We start from the raw sequence: 23,893 nt of genomic DNA on the forward strand, positions 1-23,893 counted from the left end.
TGACAGAAGAACCAACACAAAGCTCAGAGAGTAATGGTGATACAAGATCACAGGTGAAATGTGATGATGACTTCGTGGTTCATTACCGTATTTGAAGCACATGTGTGACTGCATGTGTTTGGAATGTCAGCCGACAGAGGCAGCTCTGCCATGTTGTAGCTCAGACAGAGGTGAAGAGGCGAGGTCACAGGTGACTGACTGATGATTTGGTGCTATAGATTAACTAGTATTTATCATCATGACAATTGTTAGGCTGCTGATGTAAATTGATTCATTAGTGTATATTTGGCAAAGAATCTGAATTGACATGTCTCACTTTTTATATGGCACAAATCAATGTGTTATTTTATCAGGTGGCAATATGTTCTAGTGCAGTCAGAGGGGAAGAGCCAGGGCCAAAGGTGAGGCACATCAAGCACGTAATAATAATTTTAATCTGAGGATAAAACGCATGTACTGAGGCTGAAAGAAGCTTCAGTGCTATCAGAAGACTAAAAACATGGCTAAGGTCAACAATGACTCAAATGAGATTAAACAATGCTGCTGTATGCCATGTCCACCAGGAGAGACGGACAGTATAGATGTAAAACCAATATGCCAGCAGTTTATCTCAGTTAACGAGAGGAGAAGGCATGTGTTTGGCTCCTTCACATAGTGGACATTGAGTTGTTGTGTGGGGCACCAGTAGTCCATGTCTGTTGCTGTAACAGTAGTTCATGTTTAGAATAAAACATCCCAGCTCACTGACTTGATCAGGGCAATAGTGCCTAAAATGTTGCATAATTTTGCTGAGAGATCTTTTACTTTGTGGTCATCTTAGATGAGTAGTTTTATGGACAAAAACCACCAGGTCATTCAGTGTTCCCTTAGTGCTAATGTATCAGAGATGTTGGTGTACTACAACTGAAGTAATGTTGTTAAGTCCTTAAAGTCATATTCTTTTATTGTCATGACTGTATTTGAAGCTATTTTTATTTTTGTATGATACCTGATTTATATGGAGTAAGGCTGAAGTAAACTAAAGCCTAAAATACTTAGTCAGCCATTTGTTTAATAGTAATTTAACATTATATAATTCACATATAAATCTATGAACTGTAATTTTAAATGGTTTAAAAGCATGTAGAATAGCACATGTAGGCAAGTATATTTCTCCTTTTTTTTATCAAGAAGCAAAGACAAAAAGGGGAAAAAAAGAAACAGGGTAGGGTTTGGTGGTTGAAACAACCGTCCCCACCAATGCCAAAACCAATTGTACGCCCTTGCATTCTAACCAGCTGCATTTCTGTGTGGTTGGGCAACTGCAATGTTGGTGATCTCAGCAAACTACAACGGCTTGTTAAAGCAGCTGCCAAGATCATGTCTCCCCCTGATACAGGACATCTTCCACAACCACTGCATCAGTAAGGCCTCAGGCATCGTGCTCGACCCATCACACCCCTCACATGGACTCTTTTCTCTCCTCCGCAACAGCTTTTTCCCACAAGCCCACCAGACTCCTGAACTCACTACCAGCCCTCCCTCTCCCCCCACCACACACACCCACACAATCTGTTATCCGACTTTTTTGCACTTTACACACCACTGCCTCTGTAAGACACGCTGACCTATGGACAATTTATGCTGCTCTATGGACAATCTTCTTTACTCCGGGTTTACAAGCTGCTACACCAGTCACCTTAAACCACACCAAAGTGTAAATTCTAATTGGAACTCTTAAGCATAAATTTATTTATTTTCTTCTCCTTTTTATATCGTTTTATTAGCTTGTTTTTTCACTGATGTAAACTGAGCCTCATTGTCTCTCTGTATGCTGCACTGGATATAGCAGAGATGACAATAAAGTTTACTTTGACTTTTGAAAAGCCACTATCACCTTTAAAAGAAAGGAAATAACAAAACCCAGAAGTTGGTCACTAAACTTAAAAGTTTGTCAGTAAGGCTAAAAAACCAAACGCACACACACGCGCGCGCACACACACACCTACACACACACACACACACACACTTCTCCACAGAGCAGGAGCATGTAGTAGTGATGTGCGATACCACTGATTTCCTTTCCGATCTGATACCAAGTACAATTCAGGGTGGTATCAACGATACCGATACTGTAATGTTTTTGCGACACATTTACACTGCCGTAAGGTGGAAGACGAAGTAGTTCCTTTAAGGTTACACGATCCGAATGATAAAGTTTCTTTCCACTGTGTTCCTGTTAATGATAAACTACAAATTTACCCCAAATTACTAAAATATCGATATTTTAATATGAGAATCGATTCTAGAACATAAATAACTTGTATCGGAGGAATCGATATTTCCATATCAAGCAGCACACCACTAGCAAGCAGCCACCACATGCAGCTCTGCAAACTAACAAGGCTCTCTGGCACTAGAGCTCACCTTTTTCTGGCCTTGAGTACTTAATTGCTGAGTAGAGTCAGCAGTAAAAAGTGTCAGCCATAACCTTTATGTTTTCTCTGAAAACAGTGAAGTTCGTTCAATTTCACAGCACATATTTTCTCTGGCACTGTTATATTTGTTTCCTTTCAGCTCTCCTTTAAATATGAGCAACTTTAAACTTGGTACCCTTAATATTAGTAGAGTAAAAGATGTTTTAAAACAAGCACCTCTTTTTAGTCTGGCGGATCTTAAAAAAATGAATGCCACCTTTGTCCGGGAACCACACAGTACTGAGGGTAATGCTGCTGACTGGAAGAGAGGGGTTCATGTCAGGGAGTGATTGGAGCGGCAGTCTTTAGCAGATTCTACAGAATAACGAGGGCATATTGAGGTCCTTAAAAATAAAAAGTCCACCTTAGTGAATCTGCTGGTCGTGTATGCTAGGGTCGCTGCGGTACGCAGTAGGTTTCAGAATGTCACCCTGATGGATGCTCCTTCTCACCTTTTCTTTTTTTGAATTGGAGAGGAGAATCGGGCAGAGGAAGATCATTTATTCCCTGTGGTGCTGGTTTCTGTAAAACTTTCTTCCAATCTGAGTGTACAGGGGACAGATTTCCTAAATTCTTTTCTCACTGAACTGTCAAAAGTGTCACCAGGTATGGCTGCTGAGCTGGAAAGTGGGCTCTTGCAGTATGAACTGGTCATTGCCCTGCAATCCCTGCAGAATGGAAAGACTCCACTCTAGACTGTTTTGCAAGAAAAACAGGAGCCATCTGTTTCCTGACTTAAATACAAGGCGAAGAAAAAACCTAGACTAGGTTCACATAACTGCTGTCCTTTTTCAGGAAGAAAATCCCGAGACTGCTCTTCCTGAAGAGATTTTTCCAAGTTGCTTCCTGAGTGACGTTGCTTACTTTTGGATAGGTTTGTCTCTCACCGCAATATTCAAATGAGACTGTGAACTCAACTCTTCACCTTTTGATGTAAAAATATCATTGCGACAAAATTTCACCCTGTTAAACATTTCTATTATTTTTTGACAGCTTGTGAATTCTTGAGCTACTGCCAACAACTTATTTTCTGTGTTTTTAGTGATCCTTGAACTTTTGTCATCCACAGCACGTAGGCATGAAAAGAAGCACATTACTTTCAGTAGTGACTGTCACACATGGCTACACACAACAGCAATGAGCCACAACATGAATTTAATGCTTTTTTTAATAATTAGCAATTAAAGTGGAAATAAATTTATTAAAGAGTGAAGCAGTGCATATTTGAAAACGTTAACACATATTATTAGTATGAAATAATATTGTAAGAAATGACATCATACAGTACTGAATTTTAAATACACTGGGTTTATGTTTTGTTATTACTCGTTTCATCGAGCTTATTACTTGAAATCATGCAAGTGAAGTGAATATGAAATGCGGGTAAAATAAATATTCTGTAGTATGAAATTTGAATATAATTAAAAAGAAAAATATTTAATTTTTTAGTTGAGTATCCTGAGTATATACAGTATATCTGGTACTTTTGCTTGTTCATCCTAGGTCAGCCCCTGTCTCCTCCTAGTGCGTGTGTCATACGAGTATTTTGGTCTTCAGTGTAAATTTATACAAACTGTGGGGAACAGTGGGGTGAGTGACTTTAAGGGAGGCCATGACAGTAAAGCTTCCAACCAAAACTTCCCGGGAAACAATCACTGTGGATCTGAAATATAGTTTTTTTTTAAAATATAGCTTTCTGAAAAAAGTGGTCTTGTGATTACTGTAAGGGTAGACAGCGTGTGGCTTGGGGTGAGCCGGAGGCTGGCGCGCCAGCCAGGGCTGGATTGGAACAAAAAATCAGCCCAGGCATTTTGACTAGTGACCGGCCCACTAGGTATTATAGGAAAAGCCATAAAGCCTTTATAATAACCACGATAATAACCACGACCAAAACCACGATTGAAAATTTTAAACCCTGAAAATTTATTCAGTGTTTTCATAAAAGCCTTACTTTTATAGATTTACTACTAGGAAGAATGCACATGTGGTTTGAGGCCTGGAAAGTTTGAAACCTCTTGTCCTGCTCAGTTTATGTTTTGGCTCATTTCTTCACTTTTTCCTGACATGCTTGCATTTAAATGTGGATCCCTGTCTCTCTCTGTATGGGGCCTGTACCACTACATGCTGTCTTTGGAAGAGGGCTGGACTGGGACAAAAAATCAGCCCGGGCATTTTGACTAGTGACCGGCCCACCATGGTATTGTAGGAAAAGCCATAAAGCCTTTATAATAAACTTAAACCTACACCATCCTCCCTGTTCTGGTATTCTAAACAATACTTAGCAAAAATATAAAACAACCTAATTTATAATTACATATACCTAACTAATAGGGTTGTCAACTCCCAGAAAAAAAAGAAAAGAAAAAAAATAGGGAACCACTCCCCCATCCTCTGCCTCAAGATGCTTAATTGACAAAACTAATTTTAATTTAATGCACGTATAAAACAAACGCACAGAAATCTATTATTTTTCTCCAGTAATTAAATAGATACAACAGAATTGCAGACTGCACAGATGGTACCTTTCCAAAGGAAAGAATACTATAACTTACTAGGGTATATACTAGACTTAATATTTACTGAATACAATAATGGATTTCTATACATTTTACATCAGATGAAAACTTTGGTTGTAAGATTCAGATAATTATTTATTAAAAGCTAGACATTTTAAATAAGAATAAGAAAGAAAAGTATTTATTTGTGCCCCCCTCTCCCTGTTAATGCCCTACCTGGCCCCCTGGCAAAACTTTGCTAGACCCGCCCCTGCGCACGTAGTTGTCAGCTACATAGAAAAGGATCCTGGTGTTATTTGTCTCTCAGAAACAGTTCATAACTTCCCTTCAACTCATTCATGTCACTTAAAAGGTGAACCTGTTTCTCCATCACCTGTTCAGCTCTGATGATTCAGTAAGGACATCTCCTGGTTTCAGCTTCATGTTTCCCTCTCACCACATATCCAAACCGGCATCATGACCAGCAGCTTTTACAGCTGTGGCTCCAGCAAACATCAGCTGATACTAGAAAGTAATATTAAATAAATTCTAACAACAGCTGATCAAGCTTAAACGTGCTGCTGTTGTTTAGCCTGACATCCGCTGGTTTCCTCTTTCTGGCGCAGAGAGAAAAGCTGATCAGCTGATCATTGATCAGTTTCATGATTTAATTAGCGAATTTCTAGCAGACGTAGAACGGGACAAATCGCGTTCCTTTTCACCTCAACTTTAAAGTTCGACCTCCTCGGCTGTAATTGGTCCAGCCCAGAGTCGATCATGACCAACTGGCCAATCCACCACCATTCATTTATACCGTTAAAAAAAGAAACGAAATAAAACCCCATCGGCCTATACAGGGAGTGCAGAATTATTAGGCAAGTTGTATTTTTGAGGAATAATTTTATTATTGAACAACAACCATGTTCTCAATGAACCCAAAAAACTCATCAATATCAAAGCTGAATGTTTTTGGAAGTAGTTTTTAGTTTGTTTTTAGTTTTAGCTATTTTAGGGGGATATCTGTGTGTGCAGGTGACTATTACTGTGCATAATTATTAGGCAACTTAACAAAAAACAAATATATACCCATTTCAATTATTTACTTTTTACCAGTGAAACCAATATAACATCTCCACATTCACAAATATACATTTCTGACATTCAAAAACACAACAAAAACAAATCAGCGACCAATATAGCCACCTTTCTTTGCAAGGACACTCAAAAGCCTGCCATCCATGGATTCTGTCAGTGTTTTGATCTGTTCACCATCAACATTGCATGCAGCAGCAACCACAGCCTCCCAGACACTGTTCAGAGAGGTGTACTGTTTTCCCTCCTTGTAAATCTCACATTTGATGATGGACCACAGGTTCTCAATGGGGTTCAGATCAGGTGAACAAGGAGGCCATGTCATTAGTTTTTCTTCTTTTATACCCTTTCTTGCCAGCCACGCTGTGGAGTACTTGGACGCGTGTGATGGAGCATTGTCCTGCATGAAAATCATGTTTTTCTTGAAGGATGCAGACTTCTTCCTGTACCACTGCTTGAAGAAGGTGTCTTCCAGAAACTGGCAGTAGGACTGGGAGTTGAGCTTGACTCCATCCTCAACCCGAAAAGGCCCCACAAGCTCATCTTTGATGATACCAGCCCAAACCAGTACTCCACCTCCACCTTGCTGGCGTCTGAGTCGGACTGGAGCGCTCTGCCCTTTACCAATCCAGCCACGGGCCCATCCATCTGGCCCATCAAGACTCACTCTCATTTCATCAGTCCATAAAACCTTAGAAAAATCAGTCTTGAGATATTTCTTGGCCCAGTCTTGACGTTTCAGCTTGTGTGTCTTGTTCAGTGGTGGTCGTCTTTCAGCCATGTCTCTTGAGTATTCCACACCTTGTGCTTTTGGGCACTCCAGTGATGTTGCAGCTCTGAAATATTGCCAAACTGGTGGCAAGTGGCATCTTGGCAGCTGCACGCTTGACTTTTCTCAGTTCATGGGCAGTTACTTTGTGCCTTGGTTTTTCCACATGCTTCTTGCGACCCTGTTGACTATTTTGAATGAAACGCTTGATTGTTCGATGATCACGCTTCAGAAGCTTTGCAATTTTAAGACTGCTGCATCCCTCTGCAAGATATCTCACTATTGTTGACGTTTCTGAGCCTGTCAAGTCCTTCTTTTGACCCATTTTGCCAAAGGAAAGGAAGTTGCCTGATAATTATGCACACCTGATATAGGGTGTTAATGTCATTAGACCACACCCCTTCTCATTACAGAGATGCACATCACCTAATATGCTTAATTGGTAGTAGGCTTTCGAGCCTATACAGCTTGGAGTAAGACAACATGCATGAAGAGGATGATGTGGACAAAATACTCATTTGCCTAATAATTCTGCACTCCCTGCCTGGTATGCCCGATAGCCAGTCCAGCCCTGGCGCCAGCGTGGCCTGCCAAGCTGGAGACGGTGGTTGAGGTGTGGGGGGTCCTGCCACGCCCGAGGGTGGCGTGCTGTCCGCTTCGGCCTACTCCAACAGAGGCCGGCACGCTGCATGGTCCTGCGTGCCAGCCGTCTGACCAGCTGCCTGTGGGCCCCGGCTCACTTCCACGCCTGCTGCGCCGCCGCTGCTTGCCAACATGGGTGGCCACCAGGTCAGCTCCGGGGCCAGCTCCGCTGGAGGCGCAGGCAACTGCCAGAGTGGACACTTCCTCGTCGCTGGGCCCGGGCATTGGGCGCCGATGGTCCGGGCCGGTTCCTTAGCTTGCTCGCGGAGTGGGGAGTACGTTCGAAACATAAGAGTGGGGGAGGGGGAGCGAAGTGTGCCTGCTCTTCGCTGACACAGGAGCAGCAAGTCCAGCAACCTGGCTCTTTCGTCTTTGCTGAAAGCACAGCGTTGTAAACAAGCAGAACTCAAAGTAAAGAATCGATCTCACCAGGCTAGTATTGATCCGATACTGATGCCGACTTGGTATCGATACTATCGATATTTGGATTTGTCAAGGGATTTTAGGATTTTAGGATTTTTATTATGTTATGCTTAAAAGTACATTTCATTATCTAGATGTGTTTGCTCTTTTAGTATTCAGCTTAAATGGGGAAGTTACGCTCTGTGCAGACTCAACAGGAAGCCTGCACGCAGCACAGTTCTATTTTATCTCTTCCTGTACGTCTCTGAGAATGCTATGAATAAAAGGCTGACAACTATTGCAGGGGGTGCGAGTCTCCATGAGTCTCACCCGTGTACACGTTAACCTGTCTGAGCGTCTTTATTCTGACCTGAGTTGCAATACAGGAAATCTCCTGACATTTCTTGGTCCTTCGAGCCGGATGGGATACAACACTTTTGTGTGACCCCACAGGAAAACCTCATCGAGTCCTGACGTCGTGAGAAGCCCGCGCTGAAGTCTGTCGACAGCTCCTCCCTAGGTAGAGGATAAAAGACCAGAGACGTGACATTCGGGTTCTGGCCAGCGTTTTTAAAAGTGGTCCACGGCGGTGGGGGTCGATGAGGCAGACCTGAGAGACCGGCAGTGAATCAGCAACCAGGTGAATATTAACACTCTGAGACACCTCGCGTAAAACGTATAGGCTCGCCCAGAGGGGTTGGTAGCATTCCTAAAAGTAAAGGCTCGCCTGAAAAAGGGCTGGAAGCATTTTTAGAAGGGTTTCTAGAAGTAAAGGCTCGCCTGAAAAGGGGCTGGAAGCATTTTTAGATAAACCTCGTCCGTAAGACGTAGAACGCGTTGAAAAGGTATTGTTGTTGTTTTATTTTTGTTGGTGGAATAAGTTGATTTTACAGCACAATAAGGAGGCTGAACTATTCCACTAATTTGTTTACTGTTGGCCACCCAAGTACTGGTGAAAAGAGAGAAAAAGGTCGTGTTTTATCACGTAAAGGTGACACCGCTTTCAAGAATAGCTTGAAAGTAGAAGGCCGTGTCAACTACCTCTCTCGATTCTCGTGCCAGAGAAGGTGCCGCAGTTGTGTAGTTGTAAAGGATTAAAATGGGTAACGAAGCTTCAAAACTCACTGCTGACGAGCAGTGGTTAGAGAAAAATGTCCAGGCGCTGGACAAATTAGTGCATGTAGATGGAGAAATCCAAAAGAAAACTAAATGTCCCACATGGGAGGGAAAATGTAGCCCCTCCGCATTGACTAAATTAAAAGAAACCCTCCAAGCAGAAATAAATACTGAAAAGGATCCTAAAAAGAAAACAAAGCGTACACAAGAGCTGTAATATTTTAAAGCATGGAAAGAGGAATGTAGTGGAATAAACAAAAGGTTAAATTAAATTAGAGCTTATCTAATGTATTCAAACTGATAATAGAAAGGATAACAACCTGTAAATTGGTACTAACAAATGAAACAAAATTGGGAAGACAACCAAGCTGAATGAATAGAATGCATGAAACCAGATAATTCACACGAAAATATATCAAATAAAAAAGAGAGCTGCATAGGTATATTAAGGCTGTGTCATTGTTCAGCCAAGGAAAGTGTGTCTCCAGCTTGGGAAGGTGTGAAGCTGCAGATTCACACAGACCCGTGATGGATACATAATAAAATATAAAATAATAAACTATTGTATATTAGTAGTGAAGTAGTGTATTGCTGTTATAAAAAAGGAAAAACAATACAATGATAACATTAATAATGACATGCTATTAATAAGAAGAGGCACCTCAGTCAGTTATGATGTGAGGTGGAAGATTGTTGAAAGTAGTCTGATTCAAGCTTAAGGTTTGCTCAAACCCAGTACAATGATATATGAGATGAAGAAAATAAGGAAAATAACTACACTAATCAGGTGTATAGAGACACTTGACCTGCTTGTAAACCTGTCATCTTAGATGAGACTTTGTTAAGATGAAGAGCAAACCTATACTAACAACTAATGAGCCAAACCCTGTATACAACAGCTAAAGCTACAAGATTGAGAAGCTGAATTAAATATGTGGACACTACTAAGCTAATGAGGAGCGGTGACGCGCATGGAGATTGTTGCTTTCGGTTTAGAGTGCTATTGAGCTTTATAACTATTGTTTGCAAAATGTTGCTAAATGCCTGTGACTGAGATGCTGGTTTTGCTCACTACAAATAGAGTTTGAATTCATTACTGTGGATGTACAGTAAGTGACCACTATATATCTTTCAGTAGTAACCTCTCTTGAGGTTACTGCTGATGTCGGTGTGTTTTAGTTTTCTCTCCAGTTTATGTGTGTGCTGTGAGAATGATTAGAGGTTTCAGTTGTTCTTCTTTGACTTTCTGATTACGAAAAGCATGTCTAAAATACTTGTATGAAAGCATATTTTTTGAGTGATTTTAACTGTGTAAATGCTGTGAGTAGTAGGTTTTGAGTGACTGGGTGTGATTTGTACAAAAATAATAAAAAATAAGTAATAATAACACTACAAGAGAACGTAAACAAAGGCGAGGTAGGCGCGGAGGGCTACAGGCTAAGCTAAAGCTAACACCACATCGGCTGCCTTTACCCAGTATTTTCCTCGCCAATGTCCGTTCTCTGGCAAACAAAATGGATGAGATACGGCTCTCCATCACTAACAACAGACGGATTATGGACTCAAATGTCATGTTTTTCACCGAAACATGGTTGAACAACAGCTGCCCGGACAATGCTATCGAGTTAGCAGGACGCCACACACACCGAGCCGACAGGCTAGCAGATGACTCCGGCAAGACCAGAGGTGGAGGTTTGTGCATTTATATTAACAATGCTTGGTGCATGAACTCCACTACTACTGAGAGTCACTGCTCACCTAATGCGGAGTTTTTAATGGTCAAATGCAGACCTTACTATCTCCCCAGAGAGCTCACTTCGATCATACTCACTGCAGTATATATCCCCCCCGACGCTAATGCTAGGTTGGCCATGAAAGAACTTTCTGCAGCCATTAACAAGCACCAGAATAAACACCCCGAGGCTGCTTTTATTGTTGCTGGCGACTTCAACCACACCAACTTAAAGACAGTCCTCCCCAGATTCCACCAACATGTCTCCTGCCACACCAGAGGAGACAAGACTTTAGACCATGTTTATTCCAACTTGGCTGGAGCCTACAAAGCAACACCCCTCCCCCACATTGGACAATCGGACCATCTCTCCCTGTTCCTCACACCTAGGTATTCACCACTCATCCAACGTGTGAAACCTGCTGTGAGGACAATTAAAGTGTGGCCAGAGGGGACAGACGCAGTGCTCCAGGACAGATTTAAAAACACAGACTGGAATATGTTCACCCACACAGACCTGGACCAGTACGCCTCATCTGTACTGGATTACATCTCCGAAACCACAGACAGTGTCACCACCCAGAAACGGATCACCATGTACCCCAACCAGAAGCCTTGGATGAACCGGGATGTTCGTCTCCTCCTGAAGGCCCGCAACACCGCCTTTAGGTCAGGAGATGCACACGCCTACAGTACAGCCAGGGCTAATCTAAAGAAGGGCATCAAAAAAGCCAAACACCATTACAAAAAGAAGGTAGAAGAACACTTCTCCAACTCCAACCCCCGACGCATGTGGCAAGGACTCCAGACCTTTACAGACTACAGGACCACCAAACCCTCCCCCACATCCTCTGATGCCTCCTTCCTCAACGAGCTCAACAACTTTTATGCTCGTTTTGAGCGAGGGAACCCCACAACCACAACCATAACAGACATGACGCCAGACCACCAACCTCTGACTCTCTCCCCCACCGATGTAGGAGCGGTGCTGAGCAAGATCAATGTCCACAAGGCTGCAGGTCCTGATGGTATCCCCGGGCGTGTTCTCAGAGCGTGTTCTGGGGAGCTTGCAGGAGTGCTCACAGACATATTCAACCTGTCCTTGGCCCACGCTGTGGTACCGGCCTGCTTCAAATCCACCTCCATCGTCCCGATACCCAAAAACTCCAACCCATCTAGCCTCAATGACTACCGCCCAGTAGCCCTCACCCCCATCATCACTAAGTGCTTAGAGCAGCTGGTCTTAGCACACTTCAAATCCTGTCTCCCCCCCACCCTGGACCCCCACCAATTTGCATACCGCCAGAACAGGAGCACAGAGGATGCAGTCTCCATCGCACTGCACTCTGTCCTCTCACACCTGGACAACAACAACACCTACGCCAGAATGCTGTTTATAGACTTCAGTTCAGCATTCAACACAATCCACCCCTCACAACTCATCAGGAAACTGACAGACCGGGGCATCAGTTCCCTCATCTGCAAATGGTTACTGGACTTCCTAACCAACCGCCCTCAACATGTCCGACTGGATAACCGCTGCTCATCAACAATCACAATGAACACCGGTGTACCACAAGGCTGTGTGATGAGCCCTTTCCTCTACACCCTCTTCACCCATGACTGCAGACCTGCTGATGGTTCCAACACCATCATTAAGTTTGCAGATGACACCACGGTGATTGGCCTCATCAGTGACAACGATGAGGCCGCCTACAGGGAGGAGGTGGATCGTCTGGCTGAGTGGTGCGACACAAACAACCTGCTGCTTAACACCGAGAAGACCAAGGAGCTCATCGTGGACTACAGGAGGAATGCTGACCCACATCCACCCATCCACATTAAGGGGACGGCTGTGGAGCGTGTGAGCAGCTTCAAGTTCCTGGGAGTCCACATCTCCGAGGATCTCACCTGGACGACCAACTGCTCCAAGCTGGTCAAGAAGGCTCACCAGCGCCTCTTCTTCTTGAGGACTCTGAGGAAGAACCACCTGTCCTCAGACATCCTGGTGAACTTCTATCGCTGCACCATCGAGAGCATCTTGACCAACTGTATAACAGTCTGGTACGGGAACTGCTCTGCCTCGGACCGGAAGGCGTTGCAGAGGGTCGTGAAAACTGCCCAGCGCATCGCCGGAGCACAACTTCCTGCCATAAAGGACATCTACAGGAAGCGGTGTCTGAAAAGGGCTGGGAAAATCATCAGAGACCCCAGTCACCCATCACATAGACTCTTCACCCTCCTGCCCTCTGGGAGGCGCTACAGGAGCCTCCGGACTAAGACCACCAGGTACCGGAACAGCTTCTTCCCCACAGCTGTCAGACTCCTGAACTCTGCCTCCTGACATCTGACCCACGTTAAACTCATGGACTGAACATACACACACCCACAACCACTAGCACTTTACCACTACTGTATAGTTCTATGTAGATAATCATTCTGTACATACGATAATTTTTAATCCCACAACTGTTTATAACTTACATAGTTCACATTCTGTATAACTGTATATCTCAGATTTCTGTATAGTTTTTATTTCATATTTATATCCTGTTCATAGCCTGTACATAGCTTGTACTCACTACAGCCTGTACATACTTATAGTTATAGAATATTCATAACATACTTCACACTGTGTACATTATAACATACCATAATAGACCCATTTCTGTAATATACTTACACATCTCTATTATTGCTAATTTATATTGTAATATATCTATATCACGACTAAAGCACTTTCTGGATGGATGCAAACTGCATTTCGTTGCCCTGTACCTGTGACATGTGCAATGACAATAAAGTTGAATTCTATTCTATTCTATTCAAAGGTTCCTAGTAGAGTGAGTGAACAAGTGGAAGTTTGAGAGAAAAGGCAGTGTGTGTGATGATTCCTGATGTCTGAAAAGGCTCTATTTAGAAGTGTGAGTGTGACATAAAGGTGTTGGTTTTAGATCAAGATTTAGTAGAATTAAAGAGGGTTTATAGACTATGAATAGGCCATGTCATAAACAAAAGAAGGCAAAATAATGACAGAAATAATTGACAACTATATTAATGAACAGACAACACATACTCAAATTGTTATATGTGAAATTATTTTTGGAAAGGGTCAGAAGAGATAGTTTGAATTTAGAACTCAGTGATAAGATGCATGAATTAAACCTTATTGTAATAAATACTTGCAATGAAGAAAGCAGCTTACACTCAATTAATATGAACGCAAAACCTTGATGCCATAGGCAATTTGTTTTGTTTTTGTTTGTTTGCTTAGTAAGTTTGGAAAACAAATTTGTGATCATACTTGTGGATCACAGTGACACATAATGATTTGGGCATATGATTTGTTGATGCCTAGTGTTAGAGCTGTGAGCTATGAACTGTAAGCAATGCAAGGTTTTTCCTAACTCAGAAGTTTGACACATGCCAGACAACTTTCCTATGCAGGCATTTTGCTTACACTGTCACACATCAGAATTGCTGTATGCTGTATCACGCGCTGACCTTCACAGCACCCCACAGGCTGGTTTCGTTGATATTTTTGTAGACGGTTCAGCGTCCAAAAGTAGCCTTGGGTGGAACTGTGTAGGTTATGCGGTAACCACAGTAGACACAATTTTAGAAGCAAAAGCACTAACTTCCCCACACTCTGCACAGAGCGCTGTTCTGTGCAGCTCTTCATGCTGTTACACGTGTCTGTCACGTGCCTGTCAACTGCATGAGGGACAGGGCATAAACATATACAGTGACGGCCAGTATGGCTTTGCAGCTGTACACCATTTTGCAAAAATTTGGCAGAATAGAGGGATGGTTACTTCTACCATGTACACGTTAACCTGTCTGAGCGTCTTTATTCTGACCTGAGTTGCAATACAGGAAATCTCCTGACAGGATTGATCTGCCCATATGGGCTCAAATTGTGGTCATAAATATTTTGTACTTGTAAATCAAGTTTTGTACTTGTAAATCAGGATTTGTATGTGTAAAAAGAATTTGTGTGTGTGTAAAAAAGATTTGTATGTGTAAAAAGAATTTGTGTGTGTGTAAAAAAGATTTGTGTGTGGACATATAAGTGTCAAACTCTGCACTCAAGTTTCAAGTTACAAGTACGAATTTTGACCCTATTTTTCTTCCTTTCATCTGATTGGTCAATGTCATGTCAATCACAAATTTAACTATCCAATCAGAGAACAGATGGGTTTGGCTGTCGGAGGGGTGCCTTATGGAGCTTCAGGTCCTGGAAGGGTAATACAGTTGAAGCTGGAGGATCTCTATATAAATATCTGATAGAAGCTAGGTCACCTAACTTACAGTAGCTGTTGAAAGGATAAAGTTGTGGTATATCAGTGGTTAGAAATACCATTATTACTTTAGGATTAGCTTAACACAAAGTCAGGGCTGACCCGGGACCATTGCTGGGAGTCACAGTGGGTAGCATAAAGGTCCTTTCACATCGGACGCAGCATGTGCTGCTAATGCTAACTGCTAACTAAAAGCCAAAGATCCAGAATTTGTTGCGCTGGCTGCTGAGCTCTGTGGGTTTTTGCAGCAGTTTAACCTGTACTAGATGCGCCTGCTCCTTGTCGTTTCTATCTCTGACTTTATGTCCTCTACAAGAATTTCTGTTTTTGTTGCTGGTTCTTTAAATGTTCAATAAAAACATTTATGCTAATTTATAACGAAGAAAGCTTTGTAACTATCCCCACTAGTGAAGATTAGAGATGGCACGATACTACTTTTTTATGTCCGATACCGATATCATAAATTTGGATATCTGCCGATACTGATATGAATCCGATATAGTGTGTTTTTTAATCAATAAAACTGTTTTTTTAATATCTTGCTGCATTTTGTATAAGTTCATTGTGAGATGCACTTCACACACGTACACACATACACAGTTCTTTATTGCCAGATGCCACGTTTATTTTTAGTTTTCATTTGTTGTGACAGTCCGTAGTCTGTACAGCTCCGGTCTCAGCTGATCCCAGCTCCCCTCCGCTCCTCTCCCGTCTCACTAAAAAAGGGGAAGGAAACGGTCATCAGCCCAAACGCCATAAGCTGTTCTCACCTGCCTCTCCAGCACCGCCCCGTTGAGCTCACTGCACCACTCCTCCCCTGTAGCCGCGCCCGGGACCACACCTCCACCACACACCCCCACCGCCCGACTGAGGCCGGGGAGCCATCCGGTCGAACCTACTCCCGCCCCCGCGAGCGAGAGAGGAAATCGGCCACAGCCATCCACGTCCCCGGCCTATGGAGCAGCTTGAACTTAAAGGGCTGTAAAGCCAGATACCACCGGGTGATCTGGGCGTTGGCATTCTTCATGCAGTGGAGCCACTGCAGCGGGGCATGGTCCGAGCAGAGGGTGAATGAGCGCCCCAGGAGGTAATAGCGAAGGGAGTCGACCGCCCACCGGATAGCCAAGCACTCCTTCTCCACGGTGCTGTACCGTCTTTCACGCTCTGTCAGCTTCCGGATGATGTAAAGAACGGGACGGTCGGCCCCCCTTACCTGCTGGGACAAAACGGCCCCCAGCCCTCTGTTCGAGCCGTCAGTCTGCAGAACAAAAGGGAGGAAAAAGTCAGGAGTGTGAAGCAGCGGCTCCCCACAGAGAGAGTTTTTTACCTGCACAAACGCCGCCTGGCACAGACCCGTCCACTGAACCAGATCTGGAGCACCCTTTCGGGTGAGATCGGTCAAGGGCCTGGTCAGCTGTGCAAACCCCGGCACGAAACGGCGGTAGTAACCTGCCAGCCCCAGAAACCGTCTCACCTCCTTTTTAGTCTTGGGGCGCAGGCAGGATGCGATAGCTGCTGTCTTCTCCACCTGTGGGCGCACCTGCCCGCCCCCCAAGTGGTACCCCAGATTCTGTACCTCCCTCCGTCCAACCGCACACTTCTTTGGGTTGGCCATGAGCCCCGCCCTCCTCAGGGACTCCAGGACCGCGGCCACCCGCTGCACATGCTCCGCCCAGGTGTCGCTGTGGATGATCACGTCATCCAGGTAGGCGGCAGCATATGCAGCGTGCGGACGCAGCACCCGGTCCATGAGGCGCTGAAAGGTGGCAGGGGCTCCGAACAAGCCGAACGGAAGCGTAACGAAATGGTAAAAACCGTACGGAGTGGAGAAGGCCGTTTTTTCCTTGGACTCGGCAGACAAGGGAATCTGCCAGTAGCCCTTGGTTAAATCCAGTGTCGTGAAAAAATGGGCCGTGCCCAACCGATCCAGGAGCTCGTCGACCCGGGGCATGGGATAAGCATCAAAGCGTGACACTTCATTCACCTTGCGATAGTCGACACAGAACCATATAGACCCATCCTTCTTCACCACAAGAACTATGGGGCTACACCAGGCACTGTGCGACTCTTCTATCACTCCCATTTTCAGCATTTCAGCCAATTCCCTCTGAACAATTTGCCGTTTATGCTCAGGAAGCCTGTAGGGCCGTCAATGCACTGTCACGCCAGGCTGCGTTTCAAAATGATGCTCAATGAGAGACGTTCGGCCGGGCAGGGGGGAGAACACATCAGCAAAACGCTGTTGTAACGCGACAACGTCCGCTCTCTGGGCCTGTGTGAGATGGTCATCACAAGGGAGGGAGGCGGGGATGATGGAATTTGGTACCTCCGGCCCCAACTCATCTCTCTCCTTAACCAGGCTCACCAGAGAAGCGGTTTCAGCCTCTCTCCACGCTTTAAGGAGATTGAGGTGATAAATCTGCAGCGCTCCTCCCCTGTCTGACCGAGCGACCTCATAGTCAACGTCCCCAGTTCGCCATGTGACCACAAAGGGTCCTTGCCACTTGGCGAGCAACTTTGAGCTGGAAGAAGGGAGTAATACAAGCACTTTGTCTCCCGGTGAAAATTGCCTGAGTCTAGCCCCTCTGTCATACAGGCGTTGCTGACGCTGGTGAGCCTGGAGCAAATTCTCCCGTGACAACCTCCCCAAAGTGTGGAGTTTTGCTGTCAGGTCCAACACGTACTGAATCTCATTCTTGGCGGGGCTCGGACCCTCCTCCCAGCTTTCTTTAATCAGGTCGAGCACCCCACGCGGCTTCCTGCCGAACAGCAGTTCAAAGGGAGAAAATCCCGTGGAGGCCTGGGGCACCTCCCGCACTGCAAATAACAGAGGGTCTAGCCAGCGATCCCAATTGCGGTCATCCTCGGTAATGAACTTACGAATCATGGACTTTAAAGTTTTATTCAGCCGCTCCACCAGCCCGTCCGTCTGAGGGTGGTAGACGCTGGTCCGAATAGATTTAATGCCCAGTAATTCGTACAGTTCCCGCAGTGTGCGAGACATGAACGAAGTGCTCTGGTCAGTCAGTATCTCTTTCGGGATTCCAACTCGGGAGATGACCTGAAACAGTGCCTGCGCCACACTCTTTGCAGAGATGTCAAACGGGACCTCCATGAGTGGGAGCGGGCGCAAAGGCGCTTTTGGTATGGCCGGCTGATTAACAAGTTGGCAGTCTGGGCATGACACGCACCAGCGGCGCACATCCGCTTGGATGCCCGGCCAATAAAATCAGGCCATTATTCGCTCCAGATTTTTTTCATATCCCATATGCCCTGCCATGGGGTTATAATGAGCCGCCTGGAAAATCATTTCCCGGCGGCCCTGCAGTACCAACAACTGGGCGTGTGTCTCCTCCGTGCGAGTGTCACGACTCACTCGATATAACCTATCTTTTAATAAAATGAAGCGCGGGTAGGTCCGCACGGCTTCAGGGCGCGCCACGTGACCATCAATCTCAATCACCTGGTCAAAGGCTGAGCGTAGGGTGTCATCACGAGACTGCTCCAGAGGGAAATCACCCGTGGGGGGAATTTCCGGAGCCGGCGGGGCCTCCCGTGAAGGACCTGCCGTCTCCCCCTCCCCAGAGTCAGTGTCGGATGACCCCGCGTCACCGCTGAGCGCCGCGCTGACACTACACGCTACTAAAGGTCGTGATCGCATCCCCGCATACTGCCCTAACAGATGATGAAACCCCGGCCAATTCATGCCCAGAATTAGGGGATGCGACAGGCGCGGGCTAACCGCAGCCGTCACTCTATGCGTTTTGCCCTTATACTTTAATAACAGCAGCACTATGGGATACCTGTGAACATCACCATGAACACACTTCACCTCCACCCACTCTGCCTCCAGCAATGCCCCGGGGCGAACCAAGTGTAACCCAGAGTAAAATCTGTTTTACTAGCATTTAGTAATTTCCTGCATTTATTTCCTGCCATTGAACGCATGACTCCAACCACATGACTTTGCTCAGCTAATCAGATGGCATGTAGGTCATAGTAAGCCTGTCCCGGCTTCCTCCCGTCAGATGCGTGGAGGCAAGCCAGGTGACAGAGCTGTTGCAGGTTTGTATTGGCAAACATTTGCTTTTCCCGTTTTAATGCATTTTTTTAACACCAACTAACTTATGCAACTTAGATGCTGATTACTGTGAGCCAGAGCCATAGTGTTGTTTTGCACTGAACAGAACGGAATTGGTGAGTTTGAACTTTTAATTGACTGTTTGTATTGCTACCAGCTGACACTAATTGGCTGCTGCTGGTCCAAACAATTTGATTTTGATTCTTGATTTGACCGATAGTTGTTGAATAACAAATGTTGTGAAGCTATGTAATATGTATACAGCAGTTGAAATGTTTTAGTCAAATCCTTATTGGTTAAATATACTGTTTGTTTATTTATAAATTGTGTATACAAGAATAACTTAATGTATTTAGCTTAACTGGCTGACATTTTTTTTTGTATTATTCTTGTGATTTCTCATTGGCCTTGTTTATTTAATGCAGGCCAGGTGAACCTTTTTGGGTATGAAAAAGGATGGTGAGCCAATGAACGGCTAGGAGCAGGACTCATTCTGCATTGAAGCTTCCACTGGTTGGGTAGGAAGCTATCAAAGACGACGCTCTGTCCCCATTTTCCAAATACACTGATTTCCACAATCATACACACCATTCCCCCCGTTTATGGACAATAGCGCTTGGACATCTCTCATGGACATTCAGATAAAACTCATGGACTTCAGTGTGGATCAGTGGTTTTGATGTTAACATGTGTTATTTATGGGGAACTGTTTTTTGAGAATCTATATTGCTTGGTATAAGCCATAAGCCAGAAGAATTTGCTTAGTTGTCTTTGTGCACCCCCATTGGGTTTTTGATTAATTGAATAGCTGCAGCAGGAGTGATTATTTAAGCTTTTCTTTTCTTGTTATTTTTCTTTGGGTTTTGGTTAAATACATGGTACCTGCAAAAGCATTTTGTGTTGTGTGTATTTATTAATTACTGCCTATCAGCTCCAGTAGCATTCCTAAATCTTCTGATTAACCTAATATTTCACTCAATACCTAGCCTGTATTAATTCATTAGCGCTTCATCAGTGTTACATTTCTTGGCGAGCCAGCCAGGAGCTGATTTGGTTAGTAATTAATATATATTCAAACTCACCAATTTATTTTTTCCCATAATGGAAGTTTTTGAGACGCTTGCCATTAAGATCCCAAATGCGGTTTTAATTGACGGAGTAACTGAGCACTCGGTTGGTGAAGTTATGCATTTCCTTGAACAGTATGGTGACATAGGCCGCAAGGTTACTATAGATTCACCAGAATCTGAATTTAATAACATGCTTGTCGCTGAGTATGCTTCAGGTTTATCTTTAACACGTTTGTCTCAGTTTATTTCAGATTCAGGTGACAAATTCCACATTGAAAGTCTATCTGAAATTTATGCATCAAAGGTTAGTGGTTCCAAGACAAATACTTACTTGGCAGACTTAAAAAGAATAGCTAAATTATCTGGGAGGGATTATGCAGAAGTCCTCAGTGAGGGGATGACCCAGATACGCCGGTCCCTTGCAGAGCTCAACCCAGAGACTCCAGTGGTTGCAAAACCAGAACAACCAGAAGATTCAAAACCTCCCGATTCAGTCTTTCCTCCTTCACTACCAGCCTCTCTTCCATCTAAGTCCCCTTCTGCTGCCAGTGGTGCTGAAGCACAAGGCGGAGAGAGGCATTCTGCCTCCATTCCGGCGGCTGATCTCAACCCTCCTGAAGTACAGCTCTATGTTGTGGAACACGTTGTTCGGAGTGGGGACAGCTCGCTGCATGCATTCCATCGACTGAGAGCGTTTTCTGGTAAAGTGCCCAGGCCAATTCAAGAGACAGATTATGATACATGGCGGTCAGGTGTTGAATTAGCCCTGAAAGATCCATCTATATCTGATCTGCAGCGCACCAGACTGATTCGTGACAGTCTACTGCCTCCTGCCTGTAATATGGTAAAACTTCTCAGCCTTGACACACCACCAGAAGTCTATATGAAACAACTTGACTCAGCCTATGGCACTGTGCAAGATGGGGAAGAGTTATATGCCAAGTTCATGGACATCTTCCAGGACAGTGGAGAAAAGCCTTCGGCCTATTTGCAACGTCTGCAGGTGGCATTACAGCATGCAGCAAAAAGAGGAGGTGTTTTAGAAAAAGACATGGACAAACAACTGTTGAATCAATTCTGCAGGGGATGTTGGGATAACAATTTAATATCGGAACTCCAACTTAAACAAAAGAAACACAACCCCCCCAAATTTACTGAACTTCTATTACTCCTTCGAACTGAAGAGGACAGAGAGGCAGCAAAGACATTAAGAATGAAACAGCATTTGGGACCGACAAAACAGAAAGCCACCACTAATGCCCAGTTTGCCAATACTGCGGAAGAAACTAACCTTTGTACTGCACTAACCACTCTGACTAAACAGCTCTCACAACAGATGGCAGCTATACAACAGCAGCTTGCAGCTTTGACAGCACAACAGTGTAATGTCAAACCACCGTTTGCTGCCTGCCCAGCTTCAAAGCCCTATGGGCCGAAGAAGGTTGGTAAGAATCCAAAACCTAGCATCTCCAGCCCTGAACCAGGGTTTTGCTTCCGCTGTGGAGAAGATGGTCACATTAAGCCACAATGTGAAAATGCACCCAATTCAGCATTGGTAAGTGCTAAGCGGAAACAATTTGACAACAAACAAAAGTGGCAGAAGCAAAAGTCCTCTGCTTCTGAGGATTTAAACTAGTTCCAGTTCCTGTTGAGGAGCAAACAGGAGCTGAGCTGGACCAACCTTGTCCCGCTAAGAACAAAAAGCATGCCAAGTGTGCAAAACTGCAGACAAAGACAAAGATCCACACTAGATTACCGGCAGGATTAGTTGGATCCAGATGTACAGCAGAAGTCAACATTGCAGGTTGCAACTGTCCGTGTTTACTGGATACTGGTTCCCAGGTTACCACAATTCCAGTTTCATTTTACAATGAGCATCTTTCCGATCAGCCAGTCCACCCATTGAATGAGCTTCTTCAGGTGGAGGGGGCTGCTGGTCAGTGTGTTCCATACCTTGGGTATGTTGAAGTTGCCATGACATTTCCAAAAGACTTTCTTGGGAGTGACTTCCCAGTTCAAACGCTTGCACTTGTTGTTCCTGATTTGAGACCTGATTTTCCAACCTCAGTACTTATTGGCATGAATACACTTGAAATTCTTTATGAACAATTCTCTTCTAGTAACTGTTCATCATTCCAGCCTACCTCTTACGGGTACAGAGCAGTTCTGCAAACTCTCCAAGTGACGTACCAACAAAATTGTAATGATCATCTTGGTGCTGTGACCACCCTTAGTAAATCTCCTGTGCTAGTTCCAGCTGGCTGCACAGTTGTGGTCGAGGGTTCTGCCAAGCTTCTCAGCCCAGCTAGTCAATGTGTTGTCATTCAGCACCCGGGTTCAGGCCTGCCGGGTGGTTTGTGTGTCAGTAATTGTCTAGTCGCTCTTAAAGCTGGTACACACACTCAGGTTCCAGTTGTTGTATCAAACGGAACAGAGCAAGACATCTACATACCAGCTTTGAGTGTCATTGCAGAGCTGGGAGCCTATGACTGCATAGTCTCTGAGCACAGTGTGACCAACCCCCCAGATCGGGAGATGTTGTCAACACCCCTCACTTTCAATTTTGGTGAGTCACCAATACCAGCAAAATGGAGAGAACGGATCACAACAAAACTGAATGCCATGTCTGAAGTTTTTTCACATCATGACTTGGATTTTGGTTGCACTAAGGAAGTGAAGCATCCCATCAAGCTCCATGACAATACCCCTTTTAAACACAAAGCAAGACCTATTCATCCCCAGGACATAGAAGCTATTCGTAAACATCTTCGAGAGCTTCTAGATGCTGGTGTTATCAGAGAGTCGGAGTCATCATTTTCATCACCAATAGTGGTTGTCAAGAAGAAGAATGGAGACATTCGACTATGTATTGACTTTGGTGCACGAGGGTCTGCGTACAGCCCGTGTCCACCAAAGCATGGCGTATACCCCCTCGAGTCCTTACCGGAATGCTGTACGTCCCTCCTGGACCGGGAGAGGGTGCTGGGGCACCGGCGACGCGGAACACCTGCCCCACTTCCATCAGAGGACAGTCCCTCCTCAGGTGTCCCAGTTGCCCGCACTTCCAGCACTCCTGCCCCGGCGTCTGTGCCACTCTCCGTGGCTCAGGGGCGGCACTGCTCATTTCTGATCCCTGGGAAGGCACAAACGAAGCAAAAGGATTAGTGGGGCTCAGCGCCAGCGCCCACTCTGCCTGCGCCGGCGCACTGGGGCTTGTTTGCTCGGTTTCCGGCTGCCTTCCCCGGGCTCCCCCGCTCTGGCGGCGAGATGGTCCTCTGCCAATGTTACCGCGACCTCCAGACTCACGGGACGGTGGCACCGGACCCATCTCGCTGTCTCCGCAGGCAGCCCCTCCACGAACTGCTCCAGCACCACCTTGTCCACCAGCAGCGTCTCTCCCTCTGATGATCCCGGCTGCAGCCAGCGCACCGCCGCGTCGTGCAGCTTCCAGGCCCAAGCAAGCAGCCGATCCTCCGCGGTCAGCCTACAGGCCCGGAACCGCCGGCGATGATCCTCAGGGGTGAGTCCCATCCTGTGCGAAATAAATTATTTTTCAAGAATAATTAAATAGATTCAACATCTTTCTTCAACAGAATTGCAGACTGCACAGATGGTGTCTTCCCAAAGGAAAAAGTAGTATAGCTTACTAGGGTATATTAGACTTAACAGTTACTATACACAGTAATGGACTTCTATACATTTTACATCAGATTAAAACTTTGGGTGTAAGACTGAGA

General features: G+C 45.0%; 1 long non-coding RNA gene across 1 annotated transcript; it reads left to right on the forward strand.

Annotated features, from left to right (window-relative positions):
* Positions 1–18,999: 18,999 nt before the first annotated feature.
* LOC109202013 (uncharacterized) lies at positions 19,000–19,877 on the forward strand. Its single transcript, XR_002061973.2, has 2 exons — positions 19,000–19,202; positions 19,512–19,877. It is a non-coding gene; the product is annotated as an uncharacterized LOC109202013 (long non-coding RNA).
* Positions 19,878–23,893: the final 4,016 nt, after the last annotated feature.

The sequence above is a fragment of the Oreochromis niloticus genome, linkage group LG4, assembly GCF_001858045.2.
Source record: "Oreochromis niloticus isolate F11D_XX linkage group LG4, O_niloticus_UMD_NMBU, whole genome shotgun sequence".
Lineage (NCBI taxonomy): Eukaryota > Metazoa > Chordata > Actinopteri > Cichliformes > Cichlidae > Oreochromis > Oreochromis niloticus.